The sequence below is a fragment of the Manis javanica genome, chromosome 5, assembly GCF_040802235.1.
Source record: "Manis javanica isolate MJ-LG chromosome 5, MJ_LKY, whole genome shotgun sequence".
Taxonomy (NCBI): Eukaryota; Metazoa; Chordata; class Mammalia; order Pholidota; family Manidae; genus Manis; species Manis javanica.
In genome coordinates, this window is record NC_133160.1 from 68,829,681 (window position 1) to 68,852,879 (window position 23,199).

Genomic DNA, 23,199 nt, shown 5'->3' on the forward strand with positions numbered 1-23,199 from the left:
TATTCCATTAAGTAAAATTGTGTGTGTGTTGCTTATTGAACTCTAAAACAAGCAATAAATAAATTTTTACAGCAAAGGAGAACAAGGGAAAAGGAAAGCAAAGCTGGGGGACAAAAATGGAAAAATAGGAGAAGCAGAACTGTATCCACAGAATGCTTTTCTCTGCTGTTTAATCACACGGTAGAGTCAGGCCTTACCTTTCCCACCCCTCCTCCTACTTTCCTTCCAGCTTCCTTGTTATTAGAAGTGACTCCCCAGACCAACAAAATTACCACTCAGTGGCCACCTCGAGTACACGGCAAATATCCGATTTAGTGCAATTATACTTGTCCCAAAACTCTCAAAGCAGATTCACAGTTACATAAAAGCTATTTGCTAGACATGTAGATGAAAAACATAGTTGAGCAACATAGGTAGTTTTTTTTATTTAAAATGGCCTTTAGTGCTCATTTTTAATAATTTTCAGTTCAGAAGCTATAAAACTAGCAAATTTAAAACAATCACACTCAATAAAACAGTTGAATTTAGTACCCTAATGTTATTGCCTGAACAATAACAATTTTTTAATTAATAAATAAATTCCCAAACCATGTGTGATTGGGTCAGTCACTTATAACCTTTTGAAGCTTAGGGGCCAAATGACTTTACCAGAATATAGCATAAAAGGGTATTGCAAAAATTTCATTGGTTCCTCTTACAGTCCTTTAAAACATTAAGAGCATGTTGATTTTCCAGACATTAGCACAAATGTATACTCCATCTTTTCAGTGAAATCCTGTTCCTTTTCCCTGGTCAGCATAAGTCCATTACTACAGTTAGACAGAGATATGAAATGCCTATTTTAGGACACTGCAGAAAGACTGAGTGACTATACTGCAGGTCAAGGGACTCAAAGCGGCGACAATCACACCCCTGGAGGAAAGACCGCTGAGTTGGACTTTCTCCAAGAAGGACCCCTTTCTGAGAGGACTGCCTCCATCCTTAAGATACAGATAAAAATATTTGTTTTGTAATATAAATCTTAGTCAGATTTAACCACAATATTGTGTCTGCCCGAGTGTAAGTTCTCACACTTGGTGATATTTAAACACAAACACAAGAACAACTTCCAAAGTCTCCTGCTTTATTTTGGAAGTTAGGCAAGTAGGAATTTTTTAAACTGTGAATTCAGACAGCAAACCCTGCAGCAAAAGTCATTACACATGGTTAAAGAAAAAATATTGATATAACTCAGTGTACACAGTACACATGTCCTCCATGGCCTGACCCCTGTCTAGCTCTGTAAATGGCCCCCCACCCCCACTGCCACCGCGCTTCCCAGCACAGGGCACTCCAGCCAGGCGGAGCCGGATCACTCGCAGCCTCGGGAACACTCCAAAATCTCATTTATCCTGAAATTCTTACAGACTAATGTCTGCACCTTAAATCTCACCTCCACCCCCCCTCTTCAAATCTGTTCCCACAATAAATGATTCCTTTCTCTGATGGTTCCTCTTTGAGCCTCCAAAATTATACACAGGCTCACAAACTGCCAAGAATGGATGTGCATTAAACATCTTTTTAGCCTCTTTGATGGCACTATCATATTGTGTTTTTACATTACAGGATTTGGTTTTGCACAGATCTTTATTTGGGTAAATTGACAAATAAATCGCCCTGCCTGTTGGCAGAGAAATTCATTAAACTTCCAGGACCCCTTCTAGTACATTTCATTTCATACTAAATATTCCACACTAAGTATCATATTGACATTCCAGTATTCAAAGTTATTGTACTTTTACCATCTAGATGTTTTATTTTTAAATAAGTCTCTAATTTCATGGCTTGTGGCATATTTGATCTGTTGCTTAAACAATTATGAAAGTCACCAACTCTCCACATCATAAAAATGATAAAATGATGTTAATCAAAATTCTAAAAGAAATGAAACAAAAAACTGTATGTAATAAATCCTCATGCTTGTGTTTTCAGTAAGTTGATAAGTGAGGGTACTGATAAATGATAAGTAATATAAAAAATGAAAGTATGAGTCATTTTTATTCTGGCTTTATCCTTATAATGATCATTATTATCAAATTGCAATTTCAATATATTATTATTCTATTATGTTGGGTTTGCTAACAACAATCATCATAATTTTTCACCCCCTAAAAAGATATTCCCCAAGTTTAAGACCCATTCTTGGGAGGAGAAGCCAGGAAACTGCAACAAGTATCTTCTGTGTAAGAAAAGCAAAAATTGCTTGTGTTATGTACACAAAGAAAATTACATACTCACTTCTCTTAAAACTTTAACTTACTGAAATGGTGAGCCTGGTTTCATGAAGTTGAGATCTTTAACCTATTTTCTTGACCTTTAAAGTTCTTACACCTCTAAGTGTGCTCTAATTCCTGAACACTGTTACTCTGCGCTGGAATCGTGCATATCCCGTACTAAAAAACAAGAAAACAAAGTTGAATAATTAAAAGGAAAGGGCCTTTCCTCAGTTCGGACCCAGGCTTATCTCATCAGCCTCCTGACTGCAAACGGTATCCGTGATCAAAGGCCCGGAGCCCTGGAGGAACTTGGGCCTACAGCACACGACAGAATGCTTCCTGGTGATCGGTAAGCAGGAAAGGACTTTTCACATGAAAGACAGCTTAAACAGCACAAGAATAGCAATAAACCAGCTGTAAAATGCTTAACGTTGCCCTTGAACGAATGCAAATTGTTCCAAATAATTTTTCCTTTTTTCGCAGCCTCTGGATGCCCCGCTGGGGCATTTAAATAGCCACATGCTCAGGGTACAAAAGCTTCTCTGAGTGAGAAAACACAGTGTACTAATGTGCTTAGAGTAAGAGAACCAAACACATCCACAGCTCAAATTTGATGCCTCCTTTTCCTTTTGTTGAAGAATGAGTTCCTTAATGGCAGGCTTGTTTTGGATACTAAGCTTCCAGTCAGTAATGTTGAAGGGTAATTTATTGGCTTAGAGATACTCAATTAACCATTGAAGTGGTTGTTAATTTAAAAGGTAAATGGGTTGCTGAGCCTTTACATAGGACTGTTCATGAAGCTTGAATGTATATTTACCTAAAGATTAAGGATTACAGCACTTACTCTTCTTTATTATTTTCTATTAGACAAATATACCCTACAGAAATGCTATGATTACTATGATGTTTATATATATTTTCCACTGTTAAGTCATGAGAATAATATTATTGTGTATTTTCATAGTTACAAAACACTTTCATATATGGTTTCATTCAATTCACAGAAAAGCCCACAAATTGATTAATGTTCTCCCACATAACCCTTTGAATAAATACATAAAGCAAAATATTATCTCTCAATAATGATACCTGTTCTGATCAGTTATGCTAATTCTATATTTAAACAAAGAATAATAGATTAAAAAGAAATCTCCTAAATACTTCATTACTTTTAAAATCATGGTAACAAATACACTGAGTAGTTTAGAAACAGTATGCTTACAGGAGAAAAATAACCTGCAAATAATTTGGTAATTCACTAATAAAAGTTAAGCAGAAAGATATACTGAAAAATCAAACAAACAACCAAAAAAATTCTTTATAGTTACTTAGGTAGATACATACAAGCTTTACCTAATAGAGTAGATGTTTTGCTTTAATGTTAATTAAAATATTTATGAATCCAAACATATAAATTACACTTAGAGTAATAACTAGTCAGTAGACTGTGATGTCCAACCCTTCCACAAAGAACATTTTCCTACTTTATTACTTTAACTTTTTAAGTCTCTATTTCCATCCTTCTCTAAAAATAGTAAAATCCAGAGTTACTTTGTATGGAAATATATCACAAAACCATGTATATATATTTTACAACCAGAGATGCAAGATATCTCATTGTTTTATTATCAAAAATCACTCTAAAAATTAATGTTTTTAAATGCCAACAAGCATGGAAAAGAGAAATTTCCTACTGTAATACCTAACTTTAAAATATTTGTTTAGAAGCATACCAATGGAGACTTTAAAAGTGTCAATAATTATATATTAAATTTCTAGGTGCTTTTCTGCAAAAGTAGTTGTTTTGAAATGAATTCCAGTCATAGAAAAGTGGTACTTTTTAAAAGTAGTACTTATTTGTGCAATTTCATGCAGACCTATAACACTTATTAGTAAGGGTACAGTATATACTAAAATCTAATCACTATTGTACTAAAATCTAATCACTATTTCCCCAGAGATGTATTTCATATTATACTTTGTTTTTACTTTTATAATAAATATGCACGCAATGAGTACACAAAGCCTTACTGTGTTTCACGGAAGAACCAGCTAGAGGACTAACACAATTGCTCTGATTTCAAACCATGTTTTACTTAAGACTAATTTTTCATCAGTGTTAGAGGTTAATAACACTGTTATTTCCTCTATTACCTGGATTTAATAAAAGCAGTGGGGCATAACATTCTGTAAAGCCAGGCAATAAGAGGAAATAACACAAATGTTAACCTCTAACATGAATGTAATAGTAATTACTCTAGTCCAGTTTTAAAATTAATGTTTTTGGTAGTCTCCCAAGTATGCAAAAAAAGCTCTCTCCTCAGTGTTCTACCAAGTACCAAGAGCCAAGGTCAAGGGCAAATTATGCCATCAGTTTATATGCTTAACAACATTTGTGCACCATATCACCTTTTAATGCAGAAGCACACTGTATTAGAAACAAAACACTGCAATAAAGCAGTAAAACTATATAATTATAAATCAGCTAAACTGAAATTACAGGTTGAAAATGTTAACAAAAAAAAGTTGCAATACAGAAAAGTTGATCTACCTTCCCATATGTCAAGTATAAAATCAAGTTACATAATAGAATAAATATCCAAATTAAATACATAAGAAAGAGAAGCAGGCAAACAGTTTCATCTATATTTAACCAGTACTTTTAAAGGGGCACTTACAAAATTGTTTAGCTTGCTTCCATTCTTTGTGAGAACCCATTGTGGGTATTTATATACATATGTTAGTATTTACTAAGTATTTTTATATATACATTAGTAATTATTTCTATTCTGTAAACATACTTTCCTAATGTTTTGGCAGGTAGAATTAACTTGTTTGATTACATGTCAACTTTGTCTTCCATAGCACCAAGTCATGTCAGCAACCTCCTTAGAAACTGTCGTCAGCAAGTTTAAGATTAACTTTATTAATTATCTCAGATTCTTAAGTACTGCAGTGTGTTTACTGAAATCCAGATTCCACATTTGATTTTTGCAATTCTGTTAGGCCCTTCAGCTTTTTGTAGGTCCACCAAAGTAAAAATGTTTCAAGCTTTCTTCTTTCAAACACCACCAGTCATTACAAATTTCACCCATCTATTATTTCCTGTCTTCTTTTCATATTCAGTTTACAAAAGCAAGAATGGATCTCCAAACTGTTGATGACCTAGAGTTTGTTAGAATCCTTTCTTAATAACAGATTCATTGTTCTCATCCATTTCTTATATTCTTTAAAGCATGCACACTTAGTGGACACCCAAAAATATTTACTGATTGCTCTTCATGCCATAGTGGAACCAGGAAGGAAAGATCTTAGTTCAGTCTGAACTAACCCAGCCATACCATACAGCTTTCATCATCTATCAGAAATCTAATTCCTGATCAGCATCCTGTTACCTAGATTGTGAGGGTTGAAGCCTAAGCACTGAATTTATCTAGTCTTTTGATAATTGGCAAGTAGGGTAGGAACTGCAATGGTAACTTGTTCTTTAAAAGAAAATTCTAATTAGCATCACAAATGTAATTATGTGACAATATCATCTAAAAATCGCATATGAGCTTTGTCTTTGAAGAGCTTGAAATCTTTACCACCCCATAAAACTCAGGGAGGAAAAAACTTCAAACAGGACTACAGGAAGTTTCAGAAAGGGAAATTTAATATTTGACTAATGACAAGGATCACTGCTGGCCCAGAGCTGTGAACAAGGTCACTTAAACAGACAGAAACCCCTCCTCAGGTGTGGTCCCTTTGTTGTGTACTTACACTGGCTCCTGTGTGGAGAGGAGGCCTCCATGGGCCTGAAAACTGCCAAAAATTCCTGGCTGAGTAAAGCAATAAACACGGTGTGTAATGATAACCTCTGGTGCACCCCGTGTGTACCCAGGTTGTCAAAGACCTTCAATCAGCTCTGCAGCAAGACAGAATAACACTTGAGGTCAATAGACTCGGGGGTGTGGAGAGCGAAGAAGGGAGCACGATGGATGGCAGCCAAGGGAGGTTAGCAATGCAACAGGACATTGTTCAGAAAGAGTGGGCTGGGCTGACTCCCAGCTGGATCACTTACCAGTCAGATTACCAGCTAATTATTTAATCTCTCAAAGTTTCTTCTCCCATAAAATTAGGATTAAAACCACATCTACCTCATAATATCAATAAGGTGATCTCTGCAAAGCAGTGACTCAGTTACTGGTACCAGTAATTATTCTCATACATTGAATGCTCACTAAAACCACTTAACAGTGAGAAGCTGAAAGCTTTTCCTTTAAGATCAGGAACAAGACAAGCATGCCCACTTTCCCCACTTCTATTCAACATAGTACTGGAGGTCCTAGCCATGGCAATCAGACAACACAAAGGAATAAAAGGCATCCAGATTGGTAAGGAAGAAGTTAAACTGTCCCTGTTTGCAGATGACATGATATTGTATACAAAAAACCCTAAGGAATCCACTCCAAAACTACTAGAACTAATATCGGAGTTCAGCAAAGTTGCAGGATACAAAATTAATACACAGAAATCTGTTGCATTCCTATACACCAACAATGAACTAGCAGAGAGAGAAATCAGGAAAACAATTCCATTCACAATTGCATCTAAAAGAATAAAATACCTAGGAATAAACCAAATCAAGGAAGTGAGAGACCTATGCCCTGAAAACTACAAGACACTCTTAAGAGAAATTAAAGAAGACACCAATAAATGGAAACACATCCCATGCTATTGGATAGGAAGAATTAATATTGTCAAAATGGCCATCCTGCCTAAAGTAATCTATAGATTTAATTCAATTCCTATCAAAATACCAACAGCATTCTTCAATGAACAAGAGAAAATCATTCTAAAATTCATGTGGAACCACAAAAGACCTTAAATAGCCAAAGCAATCCTGAGAAGGAAGAATAAAGTTGGGGGCATTACTCTCCCCAACTTCAAGCTCTACTACAAAGCCACAGTAATCAAGACAATTTGGTACCGGCACAAGAACAGACCCATAGACCAATGGAACAGATTAGAGAGCTCTGATATAAACCCAAACATATATGGTCAATTAATATATGATAAAGGAGCAATGGATATACAATGGGGAAATGACAGCCTCTTCAACAGCTGGTGTTGGCAAAACTGGACAGCTACATGCAAGAGAATGAAACTGGATTATTGTTTAACCCCATACACAAAAGTAAACTCAAAATGGATCAAAGACTTCAATGTAAGTCATGAAACCATAAAACTCTTAGAAGACAACATAGGCAAACATCTCCTGAATATAAGCATGAGCAACTTCTTCCTGAATGCATCTCCTCAAGCAAGGGAAACAAAAGCAAAAATGAACTCATGGACTACATCAAACTAAAAGGTTTCTGTACAGCAAAGGACACAATCAAGAGAACAAAAAGGCATCCTACAGTATGGGAGAATATATTTGGAAATGACATATCCAACAAGAGGTTAACATCCAAAATATATAAAGAACTTACACACCTCAACACCCAAAAAGCAAATAACCTGATTAAAAAATGGGCAGAGGATATGAAGAGACAGTTCTCCAAAGAAGAAATTCAGATGGCCAACAGACACATGAAAAGATGCTCCACATCACTAATCATCAGGGAAATGCAAATTAAAACCACAATGAGATATCACCTCAGACCACTAAGGATGGCCAGCATCGAAGAGACTAAGAACAACAAATGCTGGCAAGGATGCTGAGAAAGGGGAACCCTCCTACACTGCTGGTGGGAATGTAAGCTAGTTCAACCATTGTGGAAAGCAATATGGAGGTTCCTCAAAAAACTAAAAATAGAAATACCATTTGGCCTGGGAATCCCACTCCTTGGAATTTACCCAAAGAATACAACTTCTCAGATTCAAAAAGACATATGCACCCCTATGTTTATCGCAGCACTTTTTACAATAGCGAAGATATGGAAGCAACCTAAGTGTCCATCAGTAGATGAATGGATAAAGAAGATGTGGTCTATATACACAATGGAATACTATTCAGCCATAAGAAAAAAACAAATCTTACCATTTGCAACAACATGGATGGAGCTGGAGGACATTATGCTCAGTGAAATAAGCCAGGTGGGGAAAGACAAATGCCAAATGATTTCCCTCATTTGTGGGGTATAACAACGAAGCAAAACTGAAGGAACAAAATAGCAGCAGACTCAGAGACTCCAAGAATGAACTGGTGGTTACCAAAGGGGAGGGGTTTGGGAAGGCGGGTCGGGAAGGAGGGAGAAGGGTTTGAGGGGTATTATGTTTAGCACACATGGTGTGGGGGATCACATGGAGAACAGTGTATCACAGAGAAGGCACATAGTGGATCTGTGGCATCTTATTACAGTGATGAACAGTGACTGCATTGGGGTTTGGGTGGGGATTTGACAATATGGGTAAATGTAGTAATCACATTGTTTTTTCATGTGAAACCTTCATAAGAGTGTGAAACTTTCAATCATACCTTAATTTTTAAAAAAAAGATGTTATTGAGAAGATGAAGGGCAAGAAACAATACCAACTGAGGTGACCTGTAGTCAGGATGTAACTGACCCTGGAAAATGGTCTCACCAAAACAGTATAGGAGATAATCTTAGCGAAATGAATCACCAGTGGACAGCATCCTCTGTCTATCAGCACAAAGGGCCTGTCTAACCCTGGGAAACTTCTAGTTTAGGAAGATGGATGTCATGCTAGGACTCACTGTTTTTAGCATTTGGCTGCAGTCTTAGAAATCTGCACAAGGACCTCAGTCCCAGAGCAGTTCATATCTCTCTGGTGAACAGGATGTTTGCAGCCTGGGACAGCCTGCAATCAGAGCCATCTTTCCAAACCTCCATCTCCCAGGCTTGTTGGCAATCAACTAGAACCCAAAGTAAATAGACTAAAGGCACTTTGAGTTTCCTAATTAAGTCTACTAATAACAAGGTTTTTTTATAAGCATAGCTTAGAAAGAGGAAGAGGCAATGGGAGACTAAAGCTAAAGTAGACATTTTGGTAAGAATCATCTGTGAACAAAAGTTGTATTAACTCTAGACAGAAGCTTTGGCACATACTAAAACTCTGAATTTTAAAGAGTTTAGCAATGTGAGTGGATAGTTAACTACTCTTCCTGAAATACATGAAAAACGTAGTTATATGTAAATATTATTCCCAATCTACCTAAGAGTGACTTACTAGGAAAAATCAGACAGGTTACTTGCCCAGTGGGTTTAGAATTTAAAGTTAAAAGCAAAATGCATACTTGTAAGAATCTAGAGACGTTCAACCATTTATGTTCATTATGGGTAAGGAATCAAGATGTTTTCACTTCCCATTTGAAAAGCTAAATGCTTAGTAGCAGTGCAATGGCATTAAAAATATATCCATCAAATAAAAACATAGAAAGTCACTGCTGCCACTGGAATGGGGTCTTCTAAAATGAAACTTAGAGGAAATAGAAGATTAATTCTGATAAATATTGCTAACAGAACAAGAGTAGGTCATTTTTTTGCCAGTGTCCCAGGCTTTCCTATCTCACTAAGCCGGAGCAATGAAGCTATCCCAAAGCAGAGATTTGAGCAATTCTGGGAATGGAAGAACTCACAGCAACAAAGTATCTTTGTGAGACCTTAAATACATATTATTCTTTTAAGAACAAAAATAAATAGAATCGAAAAGAAACTTTCCTTATTAGAAATTTCTCATAATTCTCTCAGCAACACTAGGAGACAGAGAGATATCACTATTTTATAGATGAGGGATATTAAAAGCCTTTACAAACTTGTCCAAAGTTCCAACACCTAATAAATAGAAATCTTAGAACTGCAACTGATGTCCTCCAGCCTGAAGTCAGAGCAATCTCTCTGCTCTCCCAAACCACATATCATCTTATCCATGTTCTTAATTTCATGAGCAACTGAATTGATTTGCCTTCTCCGTACAGATGTTTCATGGAATTCTTCTATTATTTAAAACAAATGTATTAAAACCTTGGCTAAAGCACGAGAGGAAACCTGAAAATTAGTCTACATCTGTTTTTGTTACACATGGTAACCAAGAAGACAAAAACACCCACGGGCCCTACTTCTGCTACCAGTAGTTGAGTATTGGTATTTTATGTCTTCGATGGCCATATTTGATTTTTTTAAGAGACAAAACAATAAACAAAAATTCTATGTGCTGTTTCCTCTGTTTGCAAGAACTGTGACCTTTGACTCTTATAAATCTATTCGAGGCTGGAGTCTGGAAATGGGGTGTTTCAGGAATGTTCAAAATATAGCTTGAGATTTATAGAGCCACAAACTTTTCTTGGCTTCTCTTAGTCCATTTTATTTGATAAAACTTAACTGGTAAACAAAGTAGCTGCACATCCTCTACAAAACATTCATTAGGTTATCTTGCTTTATACCAAACTAGAGTTTGTTTGCACAAAGAACTAATGAGAGGGGTTACCGAAGGACTTCAGTCTCTTCACTTCTTGCAGGAGGACAAATTGTTTGCAATACCAGTACTAATGAATACAAATAAAAGTAACTAGCATTCTAACGTATTACTCACGTTAAGGGAGTACCGCTCCACTGTTAAAATAGTAAAAGATGTTTCTTTTAAAAAGTCTTTTGAGGGGTTTGATGTTAAGGGATTTGAAATTTCTATTAGCATATATAAAGTGCTCTGATGAGCAGAGCTAGATCTTAGAAACCTAAATAAGGCAATTTCTCTAAGTAGTGTTTCTGCCTTGCCATTTAAAGCATGGCTCTGATTAGTGCTGTATATTATACATTTCATAATGAATGTATCATTGGCATTTAAATTAGTTGGGATTAACATAATACATTTCTGTGTCCAGAAACATTTCGAGTTTGAGAAAAGCCTCAAAATTTAACACCCAGTTGGTATAGATAAAGACAGTGCTGACCTTTCTGGGTCAATCATGAGTCTTCAAAATAGAGATAGAATATTTTGCTCTCATCTTTGGGTCCTAAAACCTCACTTGACAGCCAGCCATTCTGGACCATACCCCATGTGGAGAGATTTCTGACCACCCTTTTTCACCAAAGCAGTAGTTTCCCATAGAGTGTCTGCATTCCAGGAAATATGCAAGATGGCCCTTTTGAATTAATATTGAATATACAGATTGAGACTGGTTCTATTATAAACCTATAGGTGAGAGGGATTTAAGGATTACACTATAGTAAATTCTGGGATTATATCACATTGAGTAGAAAAAAATATTTACAATTTTTACTGAAATGAGAAGGTGACATGGAAGTCCTAAGCAGCATAGAGAGACTGGTTGTCTCATTGTAAAGTTCTTTAAAAAGTTGGAAAATTTGAAAATGAGTTGCATGTTTTTCTCTTAAAAAAAAAACACAACTGTTCAAGATTTCTAACTTTTTTATGATCAAAAGTGCCTGCTTAGCAATATTTAAACACACACACACCTTAGCATTTCCTAATATAAAAGAGGTATTTTTAATAGGAAGTGAGAAAATGACTGGTTTGGAAAATATATCCTGCTATCAAGACAAAGTTTTGCAAACAGATGTTTGGCACTGTTTTCATCATTATGCAACTTTGTTACTGAAAACAATTTAAGTGTGTCATCTATAAAACACTCATTTGCATCCTTGACAATTAAATGTTATGTATTTCATAGAAATATAATTTATTTGTGCTAATGCTTTATTTAGAGTTTTTATATCTATGCTTTTAAAAGAGATTGGCCCATATTGTACTTCTTCCTTGTGCGCTCTCTCTCTCTCTCTCTCTCTCTCTCTCTCTCCCTCCCTCCCTCTCTCTCTCTCTCTCTCTCTCTCTCTCTCTCTCTCTCTCTCTCTCTCTCTGACTTCAGAGTTTGGAACTCTCCCATTCCTTAAGTTTGAAAGTGAGGCCAAAGTAACGTTATGTATCCTTTGAAGATTAAGTAAAACCTGTACTTAAAATTACCTGGTTTTGTTCTCATTTTGTGGGTAGATGCTTGACTACCTATTGACTATACTGGTTTTAAATTAATTAGTTTTTTTTTTATTTCTTCTTGTGTCAATTTAGGTAATATATTCTATTTTCTAGAAAATTGGCCAGTTCACGCAAATATTGGCATAAAAGTTTATAGAATTTACCATTCATTTGTAACATTTTTGTTCTACATCTAGTCATGTTCCTTTTTGATTCATAACATTTATCTCATCTTTTTAAAAATAATTTTGTCAGAGAAACTTCTTTCTAAAGAATAGGTCTATATTTGTTTTACATTAATTTTTTTTCTAAGTTCTTTATCTCCTGAGTTTACTTTCTGAATTTGCTTTTCTATTTTGAACTTTTGGTACTAAACTCAGAGAATATTGATTTTCAGGGTGTCTGTTACGTGAATTTAAGATAATGTTCCTTACAAGCCATTTTAACTGCCTTCCACAAGTTTTGATATTAGTATCTCATTGCTGCTTAATTCTAACTTTTATTTTGATTTCTTGACATTGTGGTTTAGAGAACAGTATCTGAAGTCAAATTGTCTGGGCTTTCCATGTATGCTCCATCATTCACTGGATCTGGGCTTTACTTTCCTCATCAGCAAAATACTAAAAGAACAGAACCACTATTTAACCACTGTAAAAGCCACAAGGGTTTTGTGCCATATATAATATGCATGGTACCATACATGATCCATGATAAGCACTGTATTAAAATTGGCTGTCAATATCACCATCATCCAAACATCATTACTATGAAATCCATGAAATACTTTGGATAGTGTTGCTTTAAAATGCAAACTATATGAGTTTTATTCATATATTCAACACATATTTTTGTATAACTTTATTGCCTCTGATAAGACAATATCATACTGATTCACTGATATTTGTCACAGTTGGCTTTGTGGTGTGGTATATTTTTGTATAGGTTTCAAGAATGTTTGAAAATAATCTCTTTATTCTGTAATTGTTGGGTGAAAGATTTTGTATACATACACTAGACAAAACATGTTGTTATTCAATTTGTATATGGAATAAAATGCATATCCTTGATACCAATACTTCACAGTTGTGTTTAAATCTTCAATATGAATTTGTTAATTTCTTCTTGAGATAATTTCAATTTTTGCCTCATGTTTGAAGATATATTGTTAGTTACACATAGGTTCAAACTGCAACACATTCTGGGGGAATAGCAGATTTCATTGACGTTTCACTATAAAATGATCCTATCTTTAATAAACCTTTTGAGTTCAAGTCTAACTTGGTGTGATATTAACATAGCATTTGTCTAATATATTTTTCCATTTGCTTCCTTTTAACCTTTTGGTGTTATTGTTTTGCTCTCTTTCTTATAAATTAAAAAAAAAAAAAGAAAATCTCTGTGCTTTAACTGTTCCTATGTTTAATCAATTTGCATATATTGAGATGTTTTTATTTATTTAGATTCCTCTACCATTTTGTGTTGTGTCATTTTTTGTTTGTTTTCTTCTTCTTTCCTGATATTTAATAAACTGATTGCATTATCTTTATTCTCTCTTTACAATATTGGAAGTTCTTTTAGTGGAGACCCTTGCATTTTGCATTGTTTTTAAATCTTGGACATATGAGTTTAATTACCTGCCAGACCATTTACATGGAAATATGTGGAAACTGAATGGAAACAGCATCATAAATAGGTCAAAGGTAAGTATTTTAGACCAGTATTTTGCATTTAAACCAGTTAGATTTAGACAGACATTCACCAGATTGGACCGTTTTTTTAACACTTAAAACTTTTTTTGCCAAAATTAAAAAAAATAATTATGGAAGCTGGTTTCCAGAAATTGGCTATTTTTTTAAAACATGATTCAAGTTTTTTTTTTCACATAATTTTAAATCTCAAGTTTCCTTTGGGAAATTTATCCAAAATGTTAATTTTTCATTTTTTAACTTAGACTTTATGTAACAGAGTGCCCTGAATTGATGTTCATAAGAATATTTTTCTCTAGGGCTTACTGGTTTATAACTTCCCTTTAAAATTTATAAATATCATTTTATTTAAGTTGTTATTCTCAAAGATGTTATGGAGAAAATTTATTAATTATACATCTATAAATTCCTACCCTTTGCTCTCTCTTTCCCCTTTGAACCACGCGGATGCAGAATTTATGACATACTAGGGAAGACAAAGCCATGAGAGATAGGAAGACCTTGGCCCCTTACACTGTGTAAAAGACCCGGGTCACTGAAACTACCTACCCAGGGAGACCTGATCACCTTTTATGTGAACAAGAAGAAAACTTGTGTTAAACTATTCAAGTTGTGAAGACTATTTGTTACAGCAGCTACCATTATCTTACTGATACAATTCCATATTTATTTTTTAATTCATTGACAATTTGTCTTTTTAACAGATGTATATAAGCATTTAGAGTGATTATTAATACAGTTAAAGTAATATTTACCATGATTAACTGTTCTAATTATTGCATTTGCTCTTTTTTCCCTTGTTTCCCCCTTTTGCTAACGTCTCCAGTTACAAGTGACCATTTTTTTTATTCCACTCTTAGCATCTCAATTACACTTACTTTAAAAACATTTTTAGTAGCTGAGTTAGCAAATCAAATACGCATTTTTTAACCAGTATAAGTCTACCTTCAAGTAACTCTATACTGCTTCATGTATATGTAGTGCAGCTATCTTAAAGTATTCCCACTTCCTCCACCCTTCCTTTATTTACTTATTCATTCATTTCACCTGTCCATGTGCTATAATAACCAAATGCATTGTATATTATTATTATTATTGCTTTAAAGTTAACTTTTAGTGCAATTTAAAAAAAGTAAAATAACGAGTACATTTTACTTTGATTTATTACTTCCCCACCACACTTCCTTTCTTCACGCAGATCTGAATTTCTGCCTGTATTAGTAATATAGAACTTCTGACCTATTTGTAATGTAGAACTCTATATTGGTGTCTTTTGTGTCAAAATGTTAACTATTTCCCTCCATTTTCTTATTATTTACATGGTTTCTGATAAGAAGACCACTATAATTTTTATCATTGTTCATCTATATAAGGGCTATTTTTTTCTGTGGCTTCTTACAAGATTTTCTCTGTTTTTATTTTCTGCAGCTTGAATGATATTCATAGGTCTAATTTCTTGGTTATTGGGGTTTTTTTATTTAAATGGGGTGATTTATCTTTCTTAGTGTTCTCTGAGCTTCCTGGATCTGTGGTTTAGTGTCTGTGATTAGTTTTGGAAAGTTCTCAGCCATTTTTACTCCATATATTTCCTTTGCTCTCTTTCTGTCTTCTCCTGGTATTTTAATTACACATATTACATTTTTTGCAGTTGTCTTACAGTTCTTGGATGTGCTGCAAGTCTTTTAAATTATTTTTTTCCTTTACTTTTCAATTTGGTAAGTTTCTGTTGACCTATCTTCAATTTCACTAGCTCTGTCCTTAGGCATGCCCAATGTACTGATGAGCACATCCAAGACCCTCTTCGTTCCTGTCTTTGATTTCTGGCATTTCCTTCTAATTCTTCCTTATAGCTTCCATCTCTTCACTTACATTACTCATCTGTTATTGCATATTGTCTAGTGTTTCCTTTAGGGTTTTACCTTATTAATCATAGTTATTTTAAATTTGGATAATTCTAACATCTGTGTCATATCCAAGTTTGATTCTGATTTGTGTTTTGTCTCCTCAGACTGTTTTTCTTGCTTTTTGGCATAGTCTGCATTTTTTTTTTTTTTTGGAAAGTCAGACATGTACTAATGTTTGCTGTAAATGTAGGTAGGAGCCAGAGGATTCAGTATCCTCCAGTGTTCTTGTTTTTTTCTTCCCTGTTGATTTTGTGCTTCCTTCTAAGACAGTCTGCATTTTACAGCTCTTTCCATTATAACCCACTATCATTACATTGGAGTCCTGTTGGTGTGGTGATACAGTGTGGGAGAAGGGAAGCATTCTGCAATGTTAGGATTAAATCTCAGTTTAAACCTGAGTCGCTGGGCTGTGACCCTCACCAATGCTTCATCATAATATAACTTCTTGCCCCTTAGGTAAAACCAGAAGGCTAGCTGGAGTGAGAATGCCCTTCTGCCAGCTAAGATAAAGCTCTGTTGAAATCTTACTCATCAAGCATGTGCCTTTATTATGGAGAACTCCTGGGAATATTTTACAGTGACTGCTCTTCCCCTCTCCATACCAAAGCCACAGTGGATCTTTCTTGGATCTTCATTGTGAGAACTGGTGGGGTTCCTGGATCTTAAATCTTAAGAGGGCCCATAAAACTGCAGCCTCCATGAGGTTCTCGTTCTCAGGTGAGTCCATACTCAAGTTTCAGCATTTCTTTAACATTCTCATTTAAGGGTCCCTACCAGATTACGGCACCAGCAGATTCCACTACAAGTAAGTATATCTCAGCTGTGCCTCTGGATTTGCCCTTCTCATTGAAATTTGGGTGAGAAGCTTACCCTGCAACCTCTCTTCTCTGATGAGTGAAGGAAAAGTCATAGATTTTAAGTGTATTCAGCTTCATTATTTATAAGGACAGAAGTGACAACTTCCAAGCTCCTTATATGTTGGAACTGAAATGGGAAGTCCTATTTAATTTTGTATTCATTTGACATTTTTTCCCATCACATGAACTAACTGCTCTTCCCCATTACTATATGTCAGCTTCACATGCTTTCAATGTGCCATGGAAAATGAATACAGACAAGTCCTCTCTGAATGTGAGACAAAATTGCCCACAGATGTCAAACTTTTGGAGAATGTCTAAAAAACAAACAAAAACTGTGTCTAGAAAGCAGGTGTGATCATGAACAGAGCACTTGGCCTTGAAAGCCAAAGAAAGAGGAGCATTGTCTTTTTAAAAGAGTTTTTTCTAACTGAGGTTAAGATACTCACCTAGACTGGTTAATAAGAATGTAAGTGGAAGCAAGGACAGGGGTTGGATTTCCTCAAGCATATTCTTGTGCATATATATATATATACACACTGCTCTTCAGAGCTATGGGTGTGTCTTACAAATCTTACAAAGTCTTATGGCATGTTCCATAAGACTTCATTATGCACCAAGGCAGTCATCATCCCCTGCAAAGTAGCGGTGTCTGGGAACAAGTTATTCTGAAATAATAAAGGTATTCATTTTATTGACATTTAAAATGCATGAAAACATTTATAACCAAACTCAAATATTTCTCTCACCATGAATATGTGGCATTAATTATCAATACTGCTCCAGGGATGGATATGCTTATAACATTATGAAGCAGATCTTTCTTTTAGGTTAGGGATGTTTGCATTTGGTAGGAAATTATTGTATTGGTTAATCTGGCCTGGTCTCTGATGACATCTTCCTGAAAATATCAACATGTTTCTCCATGGGTTGCATTTCAAAAACATTCAGGTCAAAACAGAGGGGGCGGAGCCAAGATGGCGGCGTGAGTAGAGCAGTGGAAATCTCCTCCCAAAAACACATAGAGCTATGAAAATATAATAAAGAAAAATCTTCCTAAAATAGAGACCACAGGACACAGGACAACATCCAGACCACATCCACACCTGCAAGAACCCAGCGCCTTGTGAAGTGGGTAAGATACAAGCCCCAGCCCGGCGGGACCCGAGCGCCCCTCCCCCAGGCTCCCGGCGGGTGGAGAGAAACTGGAGCGGTTTTTTTTTTGGCGAGCGCTTTTTGGAAGCCTTAGAGGGACGGGCCCCCGTTGCTGGGGAGGCAGGGTGGCGGGACCGGTGAGGAGGTGCCTGGGAACGGCGCCGGAGGACAAAGAATATCCCGCGTTTCTCCCTGCGAGACCTGGGGGCGGGTGCCTGAGACCGGTGTCTGAGGACGGAGGAGGTCGCGCGTTTTTCCCCTTTTTTTTTTTCTCTTTTGGGCGAGCGCTTTTTGGAAGCCTTGAAGGGACGGGGACCCCAGTGCTAGGGAGGCACGGTGGCGGGACTGGTGAGCGGGTGGCTGGGACCGGCGCCTGAGGACAAAGAATATCCCCCGTTTTTCCCTGCGGGACCGGTGGGCGGGTGCCTGAGACCGGCACTTGAGGACAGAGGAAATCGCACGTTTTTCCCCTTTTTTTTTTCTCTTTTCTGCGAGTGCTTTTTGGAAGCCTAAAAGGGACAGGGACCCCGGTGCTAGGGAGGCAGGGCGGCGGGACTGGTGAGCGGGTGCCTGGGACCGGCACCTGAGGACAAAGAATATCCCGCATTTTTCCCTGTGGGACCGGTGGGTGGGTGCCTGAGACCAGCACCTGAGGACGGAAGAAATCGCGCGTTTTTCCCCTTTTTTTTCTCTCTTTTTGCCGAGTGCTTTTTGGAAGCCTTGAAGGGACAGGGACCCCGGTGCTAGGGAGGCAGGGCGGCGGGACTGGTGAGCGGGTGCGTGGGACCAGTGCCTGAGGACAAAGAATATTGAGCGTTCCTTCCCTGCGGGACCGGTGGGTGGGTGCTTTTTGGAAGCCTTGAAAGGACAGGGACCCTGGTGCTAGGGAGACAGGGCAGCAGGACCAGTGAGCGGGTGCCTGGGACCGGCACCTGAGGACAAAAAAAAAAAAAAAAAAAAAATCGCTTGTTTTTTCCTTTTTTTTTCCTTTTTTTTTTTTCTCTTTCTGTCTGTTCCCTCTCTCATTGTTGCTGTTGTTGTTTTGGTTTGGAGAGTGCTTTTTGGAAATCTTAAAGGGGCAGGACAGGTCACTTAGACCAGAAGCAGGGAATCTGGGGATCTCTGGGCACTCTAACCCCCTGGGCAGCAGGGAGCACAGAGGCCCCTTACGGAGATAAATAGTCTCCTGGCTGCTCCCCCTCCAACGGGGCTCCACCATTTTGGAGGAACAGCCCCAGCCAGGCCAAGCCCACAGCAACAGCGGAGATAAACCCCAAAGCAACTGGGCAGGAAGCAGAAGCCCTGTCTGCGCACAGCTGCCCAGCACAAGCCACTAGAGGTCGCTATTCTCCCAGGAAAAGGCTACAAACCAACAAGAAGGGAAGCTCTTCCAGCGGTCACTTGTACCAGCTCTGCAAACTATCTCTATCACCATGAAAAGGCAAAACTACAGGCAGACAAAGATCACAGAGACAACACCTGAGAAGGAGACAGACCTAACTAGTCCTCCTGAAAAAGAATTCAAAATAAAAATCATGAACATGCTGACAGAGATGCAGAAAAAAATGCAAGAGCAATGGGATGAGATGCAGAGAAAAATGCAAGAGCAGTGGGATGAGATGCAGAGAAAAATGCAAGAGCAGTGGGATGAAGTCCGGAAGGAGATCACAGATGTCAGGAAAGAGATCACAGAAGTGAAACAATCCCTGGAAGGATTTATAAGCAGAATGGATAAGATGCAAGAGGCCATTGAAGGAATAGAAGCCAGACAACAGGAACGTATAGAAGCTGACATAGAGAGAGATAAAAGGATCTCCAGGAATGAAACAACACTAAGAGAAATATGTGACCAATACAAAAGGAAAAACATTCGTATTATAGGGATACCAGAAGAGGAAGAAAGAGGAAAAGGGATAGAAAGTGTCTTTGAAGAAATAATTGCTGAAAACTTCCCCAAACTGGGGGAGGAAATAATCGAACAGACCATGGAATTATACAGAACCCCCAACAGAAAGGATCCAAGGAGGACAACACCAAGACACATAATAATTAAAATGGCAAGGATCAAGGACAAGGAAAGAGTTTTAAAGGCAGCTAGAGAGAAAAAGGTCACCTATAAAGGAAAACCAATCAGGCTAACATCAGACTTCTCAACAGAAACCCTACAGGCCAGAAGAGAATGGCATGATATACTTAATGCAATGAAACAGAAGGGCCTTGAACCAAGGATACTGTATCCAGCACGACTATCATTTAAATATGATGGTGGGATCAAACAATTCCCAGACAAGCAAAAGCTGAGGGAATTTGCTTCCCACAAACCACCTCTACAGGGCATCCTACAGGGACTGCTCTAGATGGGAGCACCCCTAAAAAGAGCACAGAACAAAACACACAACATATGAAGAATGGAGGAGGAGGAATAAGAAGGGAGAGAAGAAAAGACTCTCCAGACAGTGTATATAACAGCTCAATAAGCGAGCTAAGTTAGGCAGTAAGATACTAAAGAAGCTAACCTTGAACCTTTGGTAACCACGAATCTAAAGCCTGCAATGGCAATAAGTACATATCTTTCAATAGTCACCCTAAATGTAAATGGACTTAATGCACCAATCAAAAGACATAGAGTAATAGAATGGATAAAAAAGCAAGACCCATCTATATGCTGCTTACAAGAAACTCACCTTAAACCCAAAGATAAGCATAGACTAAAAGTCAAGGGATGGAAAAACATATTTCAGGCAAACAACAGTGAGAAGAAAGCAGGGGTTGCAGTACTAATATCAGACAAAATAGACTTCAAAACAAAGAAAGTAACAAGAGATAAAGAAGGCCACTACATAATGATAAAGGGCTTAGTCCAACAAGAGGATATAACCATTCTAAATATATATGCACCCAATACAGGAGCACCAGCATATGTGAAGCAAATACTAACAGAACTAAAGAGGGAAATAGACTGCAATGCATTCATTGTAGGAGACTTCAACACACCACTCACCCCAAAGGATAGATCCACCGGGCAGAAAATAAGTAAAGACACACAGGCACTGAACAACACACTAGAACAGATGGACCTAATAGACATCTATAGAACTTTACATCCAAAAGCAACAGGATATACATTCTTCTCAAGTGCACATGGAACATTCTCCAGAATAGACCACATACTAGCTCACAAAAAGAGCCTCAGTAAATTCCACAATATTGAAATTCTACCAACCAATTTTTCAGACCACAAAGGTATGAAAGTAGAAATAAATTCTACAAAGAAAACAAAAAGGCTCACAAACACATGGAGGCTTAACAACATGCTACTAAATAATCAATGGATCAATGAACAAATCAAAATAGAGATCAAGGAATATATAGAAACAAATGACAACAACAACACAAAGCCCCAACTTCTGTGGGACACAGTGAAAGCAGTCTTAAGAGGAAAGTATATAGCAATCCAGGCACACTTGAAGAAGGAAGAACAATCCCAAATGAATAGTCTAACATCACAATTATTAAAACTGGAAAAAGAAGAACAAATGAGGCCTAAAGTCAGCAGAAGGAGGGACATAATAAAGATCAGAGAAGAAATAAACAAAATTGAGAAGAATAAAACAATAGCAAAAATCAACGAAACCAAGAGCTGGTTCTTTGAGAAAATAAACAAAATAGATAAGCCTCTAGCCCAACTTATTAAGAGAAAAAGAGAGTCAACACAAATCAACATAATCAGAAATGAGAATGGAAAAATCACGACAGACTCCACAGAAATACAAAGAATTATTAAAGACTACTATGAAAACCTATATGCCAACAAGCTGGAAAACCTAGAAGAAATGGACAACTTCCTAGAAAAATACAACCTCCCAAGACTGACCAAGGAAGAAACACAAAAGTTAAACAAACCAATTACAAGCAAAGAAATTGAAACAGTAATCAAAAAACTACCCAAGAACAAAACCCCGGGGCCGGACGGATTTACCTCGGAATTTTATCAGACACACAGAGAAGACATAATACCCATTCTCCTTAAAGTGTTCCACAAAATAGAAGAAGAGGGAATACTCCCAAACTCATTCTATGAAGCCAACATCACCCTAATACCAAAACCAGGAAAAGACCCCACCAAAAAAGAAAATTACAGACCAATATCCCTGATGAATGTAGATGCAAAAATACTCAATAAAATATTAGCAAACAGAATTCAACAGTATATCAAAAGGATCATACACCATGACCAAGTGGGGTTCATCCCAGGGATGCAAGGATGGTACAACATTCGAAAATCCATCAACATCATCCACCACATCAACAAAAAGAAAGACAAAAACCACATGATCATCTCCATAGATGCCGAAAAAGCATTTGACAAAATTCAACATCCATTCATGATAAAAACTCTCAGCAAAATGGGAATAGAGGGCAAGTACCTCAACATAATAAAGGCCATATATGATAAACCCACAGCCAGCATTATACTGAACAGCGAGAAGCTGAAAGCATTTCCACTGAGATCGGGAACCAGACAGGGATGCCCACTCTCCCCACTGTTATTCAACATAGTACTGGAGGTCCTAGCCACGGCAATCAGACAAAACAAAGAAATACAAGGAATCCAGATTGGTAAAGAAGAAGTTAAACTGTCACTATTTGCAGATGATATGATACTGTACATAAAAAACCCTAAAGACTCCACTCCAAAACTACTAGAACTGATATCGGAATACAGCAAAGTTGCAGGATACAAAATCAACACACAGAAATCTGTAGCTTTCCTATACACTAGCAACGAATCAATAGAAAGAGAAATCAGGAAAACAATTCCATTCACCATTGCATCAAAAAAGAATAAAATACCTAGGAATAAACCTAACCAAGGAAGTGAAAGACTTATACTCTGAAAACTACAAGTCACTCTTAAGAGAAATTAAAGGGGACACTAATAAATGGAAACTCATCCCATGCTCATGGCTAGGAAGAATTAATATCGTCAAAATGGCCATCCTGCCGAAAGCAATATACAAATTTGATGCAATCCCTCTCAAATTACCAGCAACATTCTTCAATGAATTGGAACAAATAATTCAAAAATTCATATGGAAACACCAAAGACCCCGAATAGCCAAAGCAATCCTGAAAAAGAAGAATAAAGTAGGGGGGATCTCACTCCCCAACTTCAAGCTCTACTACAAAGCCATAGTAATCAAGACAATTTGGTACTGGCACAAGAACAGAGCCACAGACCAGTGGAACAGATTAGAGACCCCAGAAATTAACCCAAACATATATGGTCAATTAATATTTGATAAAGGAGCCATGGACATACAATGGCAAAATGACAGTCTCTTCAACAGATGGTGCTGGCAAAACTGGACAGCTACATGTA

The 23,199-nt window shown here is 37.1% G+C and overlaps 1 long non-coding RNA gene across 2 annotated transcripts in view; it reads right to left on the reverse strand.

Moving 5' to 3' along the window:
* The window catches only part of LOC108393435 (uncharacterized), a 395,153-nt gene that overhangs the window by 13,121 nt on the left and 358,833 nt on the right, over nucleotides 1-23,199 (reverse strand). For both annotated transcript variants that reach the window (XR_012131585.1, XR_012131584.1), the window contains exon 11: nucleotides 2,300-2,432. This is a non-coding gene — a long non-coding RNA (uncharacterized lncRNA). The remainder of the gene's footprint in view (nucleotides 1-2,299; nucleotides 2,433-23,199) is intronic.